Below are 16,489 nucleotides of genomic sequence, written 5' to 3'. Positions count from 1 at the left end.
ACAGACCCCTGTATTTCTTTCTTGTTCGCATCCAATTTTCTTCTGAATGTTAATATTGAATCTGCTTCCACTACTTTTAAGGCAGTGTATTTCAGAACATAATTCATTGTGCTTGAAAATCAAATTTCTCAGAATTGTGGAATAATACAGGGTGGAAGTGTTGAGTTGGCATTAGTTTTTCTTTTGAAGGACTATCTAATTAACTCTACTTTTCCCCATATGTAAATTTTACTTCCATATATTCATCCAATTCCCTTTGAAAGCTGCAACTGAATATCTTTACATTTTATCACAAAGCATAGCATTCAAAATCTTAAACCAGGCATGTTTTTAAAAAGAAAACTCTATATAGCATCATTTTTTTTGCCAATCAACTTAAATCTGTGTTCTCTGATTATTGGTTGCTATTGAAAACAATTCTATGTCACCATAAAATAGGGCAGCCAGAGTTGTTTGAAATCAGCTGGATAAAGTTCTGAGTTAGAAAATTGAATTAAGTTTTTTTTTCTTAATATTGTTGATCTGTTATGCTGTTCAGCTTTCTTTGATTTCCACTTCCTTCCAGTCATTGTCCTCATCAGAAACTTGTCTGTTCCATTCTGCAGTATAACCGGTATTTGTAATTTTAAAGAGCTGAAGTTGAACAACAAAAGTGACAAATTCAGCACTTCACCTGTCATAACTATTCCTTCTTCTTACTCTAAAGATATTCGTTTGCTTTTATGAAAAGACAGTACTCAGATGATCTAGATCTGTAATGAGCTCAGTAAAATTTGCATGCTTTCAGAGGACTGATAAGCAAAAGTTTCAACGGGAAGGAGAGTTAGATAAATGTGTGCTATCTCATTGATGGTACTAATAATCTAACAGAGGCAGCACCCCACTCACTGAAGCTAGCCTCTTCTTTCCTGAACACTTACCAATATATTTTGTATGATTGTAGAGCAGGATGATGTACATTGCTAGGTGAAAGTGAGGACTGTAGATGCCGGAGATCAGAGTCAAGATTAGAATGGTGCTGGTAAAGCACAGCAGGTCAGGCAGCATCCGAGGAGCAGGAACGTCGACATTCCGGGCAAAAGCCCTTCATCGAGAATTCCTGATGAAGGGCTTTTGCCCGAAATGTCGATTTTCCTGCTCCTCGGATGCTGCCTGATCTGCTGTGTTTTTCCAGCACACTAATCTTGACTCTGATGTAAATTTCATTGACTTTTAAAGGAAATTCTTGTTACACCCATTCTCCCATTTCTTACATCATATGCATATAATTTTTTGTTTTTCAAGTATTTATTGAATTCCCTTTTTATAGGTAAAACTGAATCTGTACGTCATCTCATTAGGAAGTACAGTCCAAGTCCAAACTTCTGAATGCATGAGGAATATTTTTTGCTAACCAACCTAAATCTGTGCTTTCAACAGTCAATCCTTGATTCAACTATTAGTTTCCACTTTTTACGCACCCAAAACTCTTAATAATTTTGAACACTTCTGTCAAACTTCTTCTTGGCCATTTCTATTCCAAAGAGAAAAACTCCAGCTTTACCATTCTATTCTCAGAACAAATCTTTGAAGCTTAGAGATATCCTGGTATATCTCTTCTGCATCTTTTCCAAAATCTTCCTGCCATAAGGACTCTCTATATGGATGCAATACTTCTTTGGGTATTGTATTTTTCTCCGAACTCCTTATCCCTTATCTGTTGAAGCAGATTTTCTTTGAAAATATTAGTTTTGGAATTATTCCCAGCAGCAACAAGGGCATACTGTATCAAGTCTAATATTTGTGCTTTTAAGAGGGTCCTGCTTGTGAAATATTGTAAAATGTGTATAACATCAGATTTTCATTTTTGCATTTTTGTACATTTCAGAAGTTTTGAGGTCTTAAAGACATTCACATAAAAAATTTGATTTAGAATTCTTTGGTGTCCTTGGTTATGCCTGACCTGACAGGGTCCAAAGATCCCACATTTATGAATCCAGCAGAATATACTGAGCAATATTTTATAAATGCTTAAACAGCAAACACAACAGTACTGAAGTTCTCAATAATACTTTGCTCTTGTATACCCTATCAGTTCACCAAGCTGGTTACTCCAAGTGAGCCCAGGTTATTTGGGTATTTGATCAGCTGAATAGAAGAATTCAACAATCTTCCCACACGCAGGTATTTCTATAAGTGTTGCTTTCTCCTTTTTCATAAAACCCCTTCAAACTATTGCATTCTGTAATTGTGGTTTCTGGCTCTTTCAGATTTCCGTAATTCTTTTTGAATATCAGTCAATCTCTGCATTAGGTTTCTGCAATTATGCAAGATTAGCTTGTTTTGTATAATGTTTAAGACACTCTGTGAATTGTTACCTTCATATTGTTTACAGAGAACGATGAAATTATAGTGGGAGTATTTGAGGGAGATGTGAAAGAGGTGCCAATGAAGATGTGTATTAAAGACAAAACTATTTTAAAAGCTGTTGGTGGATGTGAAAGTATTAGTCATAGTTCTAAATGCTATTTCCATCAATACCAATAGAGTTTGAGGAAAAGAAGTGGAGACATTGATGTAAGTTTTGAACATTATTAGAAATAAAAATTGTGACAAATGTAACATCTCTGTTCATGTGCAATCAAGGAAGTTATGGACCAGTTAATCTAACCTGGTTATGTAGACATCTAAAATCCTTAAAACACAATTAAATAATTTAACATTCACAAATACCTTATTTAATCCTAGGCTGTCATCAGGTTGTGTTTGATACATGTGAGGATAGATAAAGGGAATGCGGTGGATTTTATAAAAGTAGAGGTTTTGGAAGTTCTGTGTATGGGACTTGAGTTAAGTTATGAAGAGGCAGCATCTAGACTGGGAAGTATAAATTAGATTGAAATTGTGTACCAAAAGCAAAAATAAAAAGGGGAAATGAAAGAAAGGATTAATACAGAAAAAGGTAAGACATAGTTTGAAAAAAGGACACTTTTTGAAATCCTCCAACAATGCTTGCATTCTAAAATAATTGGACGGCATATTTGTAAATTTTCAGGGCTAGTGAATTTGTTTTCAGAATAAGCAAAATCTTTTCAAAACAAAAAACCTAACTATTTCTGTTGTGTTTGTTGAGTAACTAGTAGGTAGGCACTTAAATGCTGTTAAATGCATTTCAATATGAGGTCTGTGGGCAAGATACTGTTATAATAGTCTGTGAATGTGCATGACAATCTGGACTGCAATATCCAGATTCCTGTGTTAAGTATGTGCATACATGGCAGTCACTGTCCATTTACTACATAATCACAGAAAGAACTGTTAGCTTTACTGTTATTCTTATGTCACAAGCAATGCTTCCTCCTAACTTGTGTGGCTTTGATGTCAACACATTGATCACAGCATTGACTTCCGGTTCTAGGAATTGCTCGGGCCTTGGAGGTTTGCGCAGCTGATAAGAAAATCAGAAGAAATACTGATCAGAAGTATCTTGTCTTATCTTGTAATGTACTGATTACTTTACCCTTACAATGATCTATGTAATGACAACACAAATGCAAGATGAATCAATAATTTTGTATCCCTAGTTTACAGTAAACATTTTAATTTTAACAGCAACAATTTTGTTGTGTAATCAAACACTTGCATTCAATGCCGCATCACTGTAATTCATTCAAATATCCATTGTACTTATTCAAACGATGAATATAAAATTAGCATAAGCCATTCTTATATTTTCAAAGGAAAAATTGAATATCATCTAATGCACCTTTAATATTGAATCTGATTTGTTTTTGAACTGCAAAGTAGGCTATTGATAATAAATGGATTTGTTTCCCTGGCATCTTCATAAATTCGTAACCATTATTTATATGTGTAGAAAATATGTTTTTGTCTGCTTCCCTTATCTCAGCCTAGGTTGCTTTTGGGTCACAATTAGTATTTATTGAAATGTTTTCCAGTCTAGGTAGTAGAAGGTAGCTGGTATTCACATAGAATAAAACCAGCATGATACCTGATTGTTACCATGGTGCCAGACTTGGCACAGGAAGTACCAGCTTTTTGCAATGCATCTACTAATTTATACCAGAAAAAATTGCCACACAATCAATCAAAATAAGTCTGCAAAGAATTGTTTGACCACAGGCATAAGACCAAACATCTGTTATGTTGGACAAAAGAGTACAACTTAATTAGCAGTTTCTCCACACTCATATGAAAATTTAAGCACAAATTGCTCTTGTAATCTTCCTTAGGTGATTATTTTCTCAGCATATCAAAAGGATGTATTCTGATATAGAGCTGGTGATAATTTTTAAAAGCAATGTTGTGCATTAGTTTTATTGTACTGTAGTAACAAAATAGTTTTTTGTGATTTGACAAACAGTATCACAATGTAGATCAGTATTAGCTATCAGTGTAACATCACCAGTGCTGCTGTACTTCGTGGATTTTTTATCTTAGTCTTCTCCTGAAGTTCCCAGCATCACAGATGTTAGTCTTCACCCAATGTGATACTTTCCACATGATACTGGGGACTGGCTGAAGGCAGGGGATACTGCAACAGCTATGAACCAGGCAATGGTACTGAAAATATATTCTCCAGAATTAGCCATGCTCCTAGCCAAACTGTTTTAGTGCTGATATAACATTGGCATCTGCCTGACAATGTGGCTGACTATGTAGAAAATTGACTATGTATGCCCTGTCCATAACAAGCAGGACAAATACGACAGTCAATTGCCTACCAATCTGTTTGTGACAATCAGCGAACTGATTGAAGGGGTCATCAAGTGGTACTTGCAAAGGAAGTACCTGCCTACTGATGCTCAGTTTGTGTTTCACTGGGCCACCTTGACTTCTGACCTCATTACAGCCAATATGACCTGGACTCGAGATAAGAGAGTGATAGCCTTGAGATCCAAGTAGCATTTGACCAAAAATGGCATAAAGGAGCCCTAACAAAGCTGGAATCACTGGGACTCCACTCTGGCTGGAGTCATGCCTAGCACAAAGGAAGTGTTATTGGTTGTTGTCAGTCAATTACCTTAGCTCCAGGGCAACATTGCACACATTGCCCAGGGTAATGTTATAGAACTAGCCATTTTCAGCAGCTTCATAAATTACCTTCCTTCCACCATAAAGGTCAGAGAAGGGAATACACTCAGATTCTGTACATAATGTCCATATGTAATAAGGCCTGTGCAGATTCCAGTTTTGGGCTGATAAGTGGCAAGTAATATTTGTACCACACAAGTGCCAGACTATGACCATCTCCTATGAGAGAATTTAATCATTGTTCTTTGTCATTCAATACTGGTATTGAATTTATCACTACCAAAGCAGCACTTGCGGGGAGGCAATGGCCTAGTGGCATTATTGCTGGACTCGAGCAATGTTTTGGATACCTGGGTTTGAATCACACCATGGCAGATGGTGGAATTTGTACTCAATAAAAATCTGGAATTAAAACGTCTAATGATGACTATTGAAGCCATTGACGATTGTTGTAAAAACCCACCTGTTTCATTAGTGTATTTTAAGAAAGGCAACTACTGTCCTGAACTCCTCTGGCCTATATATGAATCTAGACCCTTGACTGTTGACTTGTAACTGCCCTGTTATTTGGCCTGGCAACCCATTCAGTTGTATCAACCAATAGAAAAAGAAGGAAATATGCCAGATGGACCACTGGCGCTGACTAAAGTAAACAAAAACACAACTAGCAAACTCAGCCCTGTTAACTCTGCAAAGGCTTCCTTACAAATTTCTGGGACTACTGCTTGAAGCTCGATTTTCCTGCTTCTCTGATTCTCCCGACCTGCTCTGCTTTTCCAGTACCACACTCTTGACCTTAGCTAAGCTGTTCTAGTACAGCTACAAAACTGGAATCTACCTAACCATGTTGAAAATTGCCTAGGTATAACTTCTGCACACAAAGCAGAACAAATCCAACCCAGCCAATTAATACCTTGTCAAAATATTCTCAACATCAGGACTGTTAAGCAACACTTGCTTAATGATAACCTGCTCTCTGACACCTAGTTAGTCTGCCGGGACTCATATATATGAGCTGCATTCCAGAGGTGAGGTGAGTGACTGGCTTTGACATTAAGGTTATATTTGACTGAGTGTGGCACCAAGGAACCCTAGCAAAACTTAAGTCAATTAGAATCAAGTGGGGATGACATTGGTTGTACAATGTTAAGTACCGTTTGCTATGACACAGATACTGAAGCAGTTCATACTCAAATGCAGCAAGACCTGGATAATATCCAGGCTTGGGCTGGCAGATGACAAATAACATTGTCACCACAGCAGTGTTAGGTTATGACTATCTCCAATAAGAGAGAATATAACCATCACCTTTGACATTCAGTGGCGTTGCCATCGCTGAATAGCCAGTGTCACCATTCTGGGAATTACCATTGACTGGGAAGTGAAATAGACGTGAAACGCAGTGGCTACAAGAGCAGATCAAAGGCTAGGAGTCCTGCAACGAGTAACTCACTTCCTGACTCCTCAAAGTCTACCCACTGTCTACAAGGCACAAGTAAGGAGTTTGATGGAATATTCCCCACTTGGCTGAATGACTGCAGCTTCAAGATTTAAGAATCTTGACATCAACCAGGGAAAAGCCCATTTAATTGGCACCAAATCCATAAATATCCACTTCCTTCAGCACTGACGCTCAGTGGTATTATCCACCTCATGCACTACAGAAATTCACCAAAGGTCCTCAGACACTAAGAGCAACACATACATGGGACTACCAACACCTGCTAGCTCCCCATCAGTCCACTTAACATGCCGACTCAGAAGTATATGGCCGTTCCTTCAGAGTTGCTGGGTCGAAATCCTGGAACACCTACCCTCACAGCTTTGGAAGTGTATCTATACCAAATAGATTGCTGTGGTTCAAGAAGGCAGCTCACCATCATCTTTTGGAGGGCAACAGGGGATGGGCAATAAATGATAGCATCCATATCCTGAGAGTCAATAAAACCTGTGAGTAACTCTGGGGTTACTGTGAGCTAGAAACTGAAGTGGATCAGTGGCACCCAAACTGTGACAACAGAAACAGGTCAGAGACTCTCTATTTTGCTACATACAATTCATTTTCTGTCTACCCTTGGCCTAGCCATGATCTACATTTTCTAGAATGGTGCCAAACCACTTATGCTTAAGAAGCTCAACATCAGCTTGGGTATAGCAGCTCACTTCGTTGATGCCCTTACCCACCTTCAACATTTGTTCTATTCAGCTTTTTATACCATTCTTGAGCATAAGAGCTGGCAGGTCATGTTAAAATTGTACAAGACATTGGTTCGGCCGCATTTAGAATACTGTGTACAGTTCTAGTCGCCACATTACCAAAAGAATGTGGAAGCTTTGGAGAGGGTGCAGAGAAGGTTTACGAGGATGTTGCCTGGTATGGAAGTTGCTAACTATGAAGAGAGGTTGAGTAGGTTAGAATTGTTTTCATTAGAAAAAAAGAGATTGAGGGGGGACCTGATTGAGGTCTACAAAATCATGAAGGATATAGACAGAGTAGATAGAGAGAAGTTTTCTCCCAGGGTGAAGAATTCAATAACAGGAGGTCATGCTTTCAAGGTGAGAGGTGAAACTTTTAAGGGGGATACACGTGGCAAGTACTTTACACAGAGGGTGGTAGGTGCCTGTGATGCGTTGTCAGCAGAGGTAGTAGAGACAGGCACAGTAGATTCATTTAAAATGAGTCTGGACAGATGCATGAGTAGGTGGAGAGCAGAGGGATACAGATGCTTAGGAATTGGGTGACAGGTTTAGACCATGGATTTGGATCAGCTCAGGCTTGGAGGGCCGAAGGGCCTGTTCCTGGGCTGTAAATTTTTTTTTTGTTCTTCTTTGTTCTTTGTATCCACAAGATGCTCCTCAGTAACACAACAAGGCTCCTTCGACAGCACCTTCCAATCTTACAACGTTTAGCACCTAGAAAGACAAGGGTAGCAAATTTGCGGGCATATCACCAGCAAGTTCTTCAAGCTCCACTTTGCTGTGACTTGGAGCTATATTGCAGTTCTTTTAAAGTTGTATGGTCAAAGTCGTGGAACTCCTTCCCTGACAGCATTTTGGGTGCAGTTCAAGAATGCCGGTCATCACCACCACCTCTTGAGCAATTAGGATTGGCAATAATTGCTGGTCTATCCAGTGATACCCACTTCCCAGTGACTAAAATAAATAGTAGTAATGTTACAAATGTCACCCTAATGGCCATGGTTAAAGTACAGGGCCAGAGATACTTCAATGTACCTATAGATTTGTGCAAAATCTATGCCTTGAATGTAACAGTGCCTGTGATATTTATTGATGCTGCAGATACAGTTACATAGATGGGTTAACTCCAGGAAAGGTAAGAGAGGTAGGCAGGTAGTGCAGGAGTCTTCTGTGGCTATCCCCATTTCGAAAAACCTATGCTGTTTTGGAAAATGTAGGGAGTGATGGATTTTAAGGGGAATGTAGCACAAACAGCCAAGTTTCTGGCTGTTAATACAATGAGGGGTACATCGGGTTCCAAGAGATCAATTGTGTTAGGGGACTCTCCAGTCCGAGGCACAGACAGATGTTTCTGTGGCCAGCAACGAAACATCAGAATGGTGTGTTGCCTCCCTGGTACCAGGATCAAAGATGTCTCAGAGAGGGTACAGAATGTTCTCAAGGAGGAGAGAGCCCAGCAGGAGGCTATTGTTCACATTGGAATCAACGACATAGGAAAGGAAAAGGATGAGATTCTGAAGGGAGAATATAGAAAGTTAGGCAGAAATTTAAAAAGGAAGTCCTCGAGGGTAGTAATATCTGGATTACTCCTGGTAGATATGAATAGGAGAATAGAGCAGATGAATGCATGGCTGAGGAACTGGTGTATGGGAGAAGGATTCACATTTTTGTATCATTGGAATCTCCGCTGGGGTGGAAGTGACCTGTACAAGAAAGACGCATTGCACCTGAATTGGAAGGGGACTAGTATACTGACAGGGAGAATTGCTAGAGCTGCTTGGAAGGATTTAAACTAGTAAGGTGGGGGGTGGGACCCACGGAGATAGTGAGGAAAGAGGTCAATCTGAGACTGGTACAGTTGGGAACAGAAGCAAGTCAAACAGTCAGGGCAGGCACGGACGAAGCAGAGAACAAGGTAGGACTGATAAATGAAACTGCATTTATTTCAATGCAAGAGAACAGGGAAGGCAGATGACCTCTGGGCATGGTTAGGAACATGGGACTGGGATATCATAGCAATTGCAGAAACATGGCTCAGGGATGGACAGGACTGGCACCTTCATGTTCCAGGATTCAAATGCTACAGGAAGGACAGAAGGGAGGCAAGATAGGAGGGGGAGTAGCATTTTTGATAAGAGATAGCATTACAGCTGTACTGACGGAGGATATTCCTAGAAATACATCCAGGGAAGTTATTTGGGTAGAATTGAGAAATAAGAAAGGGATGATCACCTCGTTGGGATTCTATTATAGACCCCCTAATAGTCAGAGGGAAATTGAGAAACAAATTTGAAAGGAGATCTCAGTTAGCTGTATGGATAATAGGGCCGTTGTGGTAGGGGATTTTAACTTTCCAAACATAGACTGGGCTGCCATAGTGTTAAGGGTTTAGGTGGAGAGGAATTTAAGTGCATACAAGAAAATGTTCTGATTCAGTATGTGGATGTTTCCACGAGAGAAGGTGCAAAATTTGACCTGTTCTTGGGAAATAAGGCAGTGCAGGTGACTGAGGTATCAATGGAGGAGCACTTTGGGGCCAGCAACCATAATTCTTTTAGATGGAAAAGAATAGACCAGATCTAAAAGTTGAAGTTCTAAATTGGAGGGAGGCTAATTTTGACAGTATGAGGCAAGAACATTCAAACGTTGATTGGAAGCAGATGTTCACAGGTAAAGGGATGGCTGAAAAATGGGAAGCCTTCAGAAATGAGAAAATGAGAATCCAAAGACAGTATATTTCTGGGCGAAAGGAAAGACTGGTAGGTATAGGGAATGCTGGATGACTAAGGAAATTGAAGGTTTGGTTAAGAAAAAGAGGGAAGCATATGTCAGGTATAGACAGGATAGATCGAGTGAATCCTTAGAAGAGTATAAAGGCAGTAGGGATATACTTAAGAGGGAAATCAGGAGGGCAAAAAGGGGACATGAGATAGCTTTGGATTCTCCTTAACTCTATTTGCCAAAGGGATTTTACAAATGTATTAAGGTCAAAAGGGTAAATAGGGTCCTCAAAGATCAGCAAGGTGGCCTTTGTGTGGAGCCACAGGAGATGGGGGAGATACTAAACGAGTAATTTGCAAGAGAGTTTACTGTGGAAAAGGACATGGAAAGTATAAAATGTAGAGAAATTGATGCTGACATCTTGAAAAATGTCCATATTACAGAGGAGGAAGTGCTGGATGTCTTGAAATGCATAAAAGTGGATAAATCCTCAGAAGTACACAAGAACGCGGTGGGAAGCTGGGGAAGTGATTGCTGGGCTCCTGGCTGAGATATTTGTATCATCGATAGCCACAGGTAAGGTACAGGAAGATTGGACGTTGGCTAATGTGGTGCCACTATTTAAGAAAGGTGGTAATGACAAGCCAGGAAACCATAGACAAGTGAGCCTGATGTTGGTGGTGAGCAAGTTGTTGGAGGGAATCCTGAGGGACAGGATGTACATGTATTTGGAAAGACAAAGTCTGATCAGGGATAGTCAGCATAGCTTTGTGTGTGGGAAATCATGTCTCACAAACTTGATTGAGTATTTTGTAGAAGTAACAAAGAGGATTGATGAGGGCAGAGCAGTGGACGTGATCCATATGTACTTGAGTAAGGCGTTCGACAAAGTTCCCCATGGGAGACTGGTTAGCAAGTTTAAATCTCACGGAATACAGGGAGAAGTAGCTATTTTGTTAGAGAACTGGCTCAAAGGTAGAAGACAGAGGGTGGTGGTGGAGGGTTGTTTTTCAGATTGGAGGCCTGTGACCAGTGGAGTGTCACAAGGATTGGTGCTGGATCCACTGCTTTTTGTCATTTTATATAAATGCTTTAGATGTAAGCATAAGAGATATAGTTAGTAAATTTGCAGATGACACCAAACTTGGAGGTTTAGTGGACAGCAAAGAAAGTTACCTCAAATTACAATGTGATTTTGATCTGATGAGCTAATGGGCTGAGGAGTGGCAGATGGAGTTTAATTTAGATAAATGCGAGGTGCTACATTTTGGGAAAGCAAATCTTAGCAAGACTTATGCACTTAATGGTGGTAAGGTCCTCCAAAGAGACCTTGGAGTGCAGGTTCATAGCTCCTTGAAAATAGAGTCATCTGTAGATAGGATAGTGATGAAGGCATTTGATATGCTTTCCTTTATTGGTCAGAGTATTGAGTACAGGAGTTGGGAGGTCATGTTGCACCTGTATAGGACATCGATTAGGCCACTTTTGGAATATTGTGTACAATTCTGGTCTTCCTATTGGAAAGATGTTGTGAAACTTGAAAGGGTTCTAAAAAGATTTACAAGGCTATTGCCAGGGTTGGAGGATTTGAGCTATAGGGAGAGATTGAATAGCCTGCGGGTGTTTTTCCTGGAGCGTCGGAGGCTGAGAGGTGACCTTATGGAGGTTTATAAAATTATGAGGGGCATGGATAGGATAAATAGACAAAGTCTGTTCCCTGGGGTGGGGGAGTCCAGAATTAGCAGGCGTAGGTTTAGGGTGAGAGGGGAAAGATATAAAAGAGACGCAAGGGGCAAATGTTTCACGCAGAGGATGGTCCGTGTATGGAATGAGCTGCCAGAGGATGTGGTGGAGGCTAGTACTATTGCAACATTTAAAAGGCATCTGGATGGGTATATGAATAGGAAGGGTTTGGATGGATATGGGCTGGGTGCTGGCAGGTGGGACTAGATTGGGTTGGGATATCTAGTTGGCATGGACGAGTTGGACTGAAGGGTCTGTTTACGTGCTTTACGTCTCTATGACTCTGTGACCATGGTTTGCGTGCATTGAACATGGTACTATTTTGACTTGATGTCGCCAATACCATCTGTTACACATGAAACTAGGAGAGTATCTGGAACAGAAAAAAGGTGACCCACACCAGTGATGTTATCGTTTTTGTTAGCATTTGTGCAATCACCGACTTTTTATTTGAGATGCCACGTGTTTGTTGCTGTCAGCCATTGCTGCTTCCATTCTCCATATTCTGGTTTCCTGCCCATTTGTTCCTATCGATTGCTGCCATGCCAATACCAAACCCAAACAGAGGTATGTGACTCCCACTAATGATACGTTCCCAGATGTAGGAAAGCAGCAATGGAGTTCATCCAGTGTTGGTTTATGATGATTATTGGGTGTGGCTACAGCTTTTTATTTATTATGACCACATAGCATTTGTTCAGGTCAGGAATCGGTTAGTAACTTCATTGTGTGCTGACTCTGATACACTCTCGTTGGATGAAACTGCTATAGTTTGATTATTTTACTGCAATCTAAATTGTTGAGCAGTTCACAAAAAGTAGTTATCAATAGCATCACATGTACTGTTAAGTAATTATTTAGATATTGAGGCTGCTCACTTTATTATTTTGCATTGAAAATGATGCAGACGTTTGAACAGATGAATTGCAAAAGCAACTGAAGAGAATCTGATTGAACTTTGTGTCATTAGTGTAACGTTATTAAGGAGAGTTGAAATTGTACAGTTTTAATACAAATATTTTGCTTGCTACCCCTGTACCTGATTTTAGTTTGCTTTCTGAGTTTGAATGCAAATTGTGTTCAGCAGATGAATACTTTAACATTTTCAGTTCTGAAAAAAATTAAGCAGAAAACTAATTACCGTGTGCGCATATGATGGTGAGTTTGTCTGCACTATGATCTTGTTCTGTTGACATGCATAAAACAGATTCAAAAACCTAATGGTAAACAAAATATCAGGAGTATTTTGTTCAGTGGCCATTCTTTGTGGTGAGCCTGCAAGGAATGTCTGAACTCTATGAACAGCTGGATCCTACTCTCACCTAATTCCCATAGGCTCACTGAGAAGACCTCAGGTTCCAGTCCTAATGTATGTTGATTTAGCTGAGTGTTAACCTAATTTTTGATGCACTTTTCCTTTCTTGTTAAATGGTCATTTGAAAGAAATTATGATGGAGTTGTGTAGAACTGCGTTTTGCTAAACTCTGCATTCCTTCTTTCCATGTTCATGGTGATATGGTCTTTTTAATGGAACCTTTGTTAATGGACCTATTTGTTCTGATGTATGATATTTTTCCGCCAATAATTGATGTTTGTTTTTCATGCAATGTGATGGCTATGTGCTTTTGGGGGAGAAAGAATCTCTCTTTGTTGCATAGGGACATGATGATCCTTTTAAGCACATACTTCTTTATGAATTCTGAAAAATCAGCTTGTGCCAGTGTGACAATGCTGATCCTTTAACAAGGTTATGTTGTCCTTAGTTTATTTTCAGAGATGCCGTAAAAAGCACAGACTCTGAAAAGTCTAAGTTAAAGGGTTTTAGGGCCAGTTTGATTATAGTTAACAGATACTGCCTCAGGCAACAGGCTTTCAAGTGTTTGGGAAAAAGAAACACTTGTACAATGAAAGGGGATTGGCCAGTTCTCCCAGATCAGTTTTTCTCTGGTTTGGTTTGGTTTTAGCAGTAGAATTGAAAAAGCTGCGAGATCCCAAAGAAGCAGGTCCAGGCTGATCCTCCTCTCTCTGATTTCTCTCTTGTAAGACTCTGGTTTGATTTTACTTTTTGTACCAAGGTGTGTTTATGGGGATTATTGCAAGTATTGGGAACAGCATTATTAAGTTGGGATAATCTCTTGGATTTTTGGATAGATTAAGTTTTTCAGTGTTCTGTTCTCTTTTGTTTATGTTTCATTCAGTAATCTTGTAAATAAATTCTGTTTTGTTTAGGACTACATGGTTTGACCAACTGTATCCTTCCTGTAATATCTGTGTTACACCTGCTTAAAACAAAGTTAGGGTCTGGGCTACTTTCTTGAAATGTTTTGAGGAGATCTGGCCTGGTCCATATCAGCCAGTGACTAATCATATGACCAAGTTACTTGGAAGCTAAATAATAGGAAAGGTGTTGATATGAAGATAATTATATTGTGGATGTGATTCTGGTCTCAAATGGGGTTTTAGCTTTTAGTTTAGAACAAACAGGGAACATCACCGTCAAGCTGAGTTCAGTTGTAATTCAGTCTGCTCGCTAAAAGAGAGTAGATTGAAGACGCCAGTATTAAGACCATTAGAACCCTGCAAAGTCATCATTTTTATCAATTATACATTCAGTGCTCATGGAACAATTTTCTTCCCGTTCTCTTACACCTTGACCTATCACCTGTCGTTTACAAATCCAAAACCATGGAACACTTAACCCCATGCACCTAAACACTTCACCAGTTAATTTCATATGCCACATCAATCTTCTTTTCTTTCCTAAGCATCTCAGCTTTCCCAATGTGCCAACAGTCCTTGGACTTGCTTCAAACATTCCCACACTCCAGGCCCCTTTTGATTGAAAGTATCAATGCGTAAGACACTAGGGACACTTGTGTGGGGTGGTTAGAGCAGATTTCAAGGAATAGTTTTCCTTGAAGTAAGCAGAAGGCCCAAGAAATATTAGCCCTTAGATAAATATTTGAAAAAGTACTCCAATCAAGTGGTTAATCTTCCAGTTTTTGATAGTCTGATTTAAATTGTTGGGACTGAAAATCAAATGGGTGTAGGAGGAAATTTGAATGGCCCTTTTGTGACGCAGTGGTTGTTCCCTACACCTGGATCTAGAAAGTGGACTTTGCGTGTGGGAACATTTGAGATAAGTTTATGGACTGTTGGCACATTGGCGAAGCTGAGATGCCTGGGAAAAAAAAACTTGGTGTGGCATATGAAATTAACAAGCATTGGGTTGCGTGTGCCATGGTTTTGGATTTGGAAATGGCAAATGTCGAGGTTTAAGAGAATGGGACGAAAAATGTTCCATTAGCACTGAATATATAATTGATAAAAGTGATGAGAGGTGACATTGGGACAAATGACAACACTGGTTTAACAGTGACAGGATTCTTGAGGGCAGAGAAGTTCCTGTCTAAGTATTGAGAGGAAGATATAAAGGGATGAGGCTCACAAAATTCCAGGTATGGGGCTTTCCTACCCTGGGTAGCAGTAGTATTGGCATGGTGTACTGGAGTAGGGGATGGGGCCTGAGGACCCATCAAAGTGATGAGTAAAGATGGAGAAAGGCTTCAGGGAGGTTCTAAGTGTATGGGCATGGGGATGGTGTGTTATTAAAGTGAGGGATGAAGTGCAATTGATTAAAATTTCAACAAAATTGTAGTTCACGAGCTTTGACTTGGACAATGAAGAGTTGTTCAAAATGTCCTCCTTTAGACCTTTACTTCTTCTCTTGTAATTACCCATTCCCTATCAGAAATGGTACTGATCCTTAATATGAGGTAGCCTTGAGCCCCAAGGCAATGTTCCTTGCAATGATAAAAACTTTAAGCCGAAAATCTTCAGGTATTATACTAGAGTTTTATGTAAAGAAGTGTGTTCCATGATCATTAGCAGGTCAGAGTTTGCTTATGTTGTCTCATTTCTGGGAGTTTGCAGTATTGGGAAACATGGCCGAGTTGCTATGGAAGGCATAGTAGGTAGAGCATGAGCATACTGAGCATCTATTGTCTCCTTTTTGAACCAAGAGATGAATAGAACATAGAATATAGAATAATACAGCGCAGAACAGGCCCTTTGGCCCTCGATGTTGCGCCAACCTGTGAACTATTCTCAGCTCGTCCCCCTACACTATCCCAAAATCATCCATGTGTTCATCTAAGGATTGTTTAAGTCTCCCTAATGTGGCTGAGTTGACTACATTAGCAGGTAGGGCATTCCACGCCCTTACCCTCTGCATAAAGAACTTTCCTCTGATATCTGTCTTAAATCTATCACCCCTCAATTTGTAGTTATGCCCTCTTGTACAAGCTGACATCATCATCCTAGGAAAAAGTATTTCACTGTCTACCCTATCTCTGATCAACTTGTATGTCTCTATCAAATCTCCCCTTAGCTGCCTTCTTTCCAATGAGGACAGACCCAAGTCTTTCCTCATAAGAACTTCCCTCCAGACCAGGAAATATTCTGGTAAATCTCCTCTGCACCTTTTCCAATGCTTCCACATCCTTCCTATAATGGGGCGACCAGAACTGTACACGATATTCCAAGTGTGGCCTCACCAACGTTTTGTATAGTTGCAGCATGATATTACGGTTCTAGAACTCAATCCCTCTAGCAATGAAACCTAACACACCGTATGCCTTCTTCACAGCACTGGATCAATGGTGCTGGAAGAGCACAGCAGTTCAGGCAGCATCGAAGAGCTTCAGCAAAATCAACGTTTTGGGCAAAAGCCCTTCATCAGGAATAAAGGCAGTGAGCCTGAAGCGTGGAGAGATAAGCTAGAGGAGGGTGG

General features: G+C 39.9%; 1 protein-coding gene across 3 annotated transcripts in view; it reads left to right on the top strand.

The window, feature by feature from the left end:
• Positions 1-16,489, top strand: part of dagla (diacylglycerol lipase, alpha) — a 388,180-nt gene that overhangs the window by 146,608 nt on the left and 225,083 nt on the right. Inside the window, exon 1 of one of the 3 annotated variants that reach the window (XM_043706007.1) lies at positions 10,515-10,530. The exons of the other annotated variants lie outside the window; for them this stretch is intronic. The gene's annotated coding sequence lies outside the window, so the exon portion shown is untranslated. Of the gene's footprint in view, positions 1-10,514; positions 10,531-16,489 lie in introns of those variants that run through there. 3 annotated transcript variants of the gene reach the window in all.

Source organism: Chiloscyllium plagiosum, chromosome 16 (assembly GCF_004010195.1).
Source record: "Chiloscyllium plagiosum isolate BGI_BamShark_2017 chromosome 16, ASM401019v2, whole genome shotgun sequence".
NCBI classification, from domain to species: domain Eukaryota; kingdom Metazoa; phylum Chordata; class Chondrichthyes; order Orectolobiformes; family Hemiscylliidae; genus Chiloscyllium; species Chiloscyllium plagiosum.
This window is presented reverse-complemented; position numbering and strand designations above follow the sequence as displayed.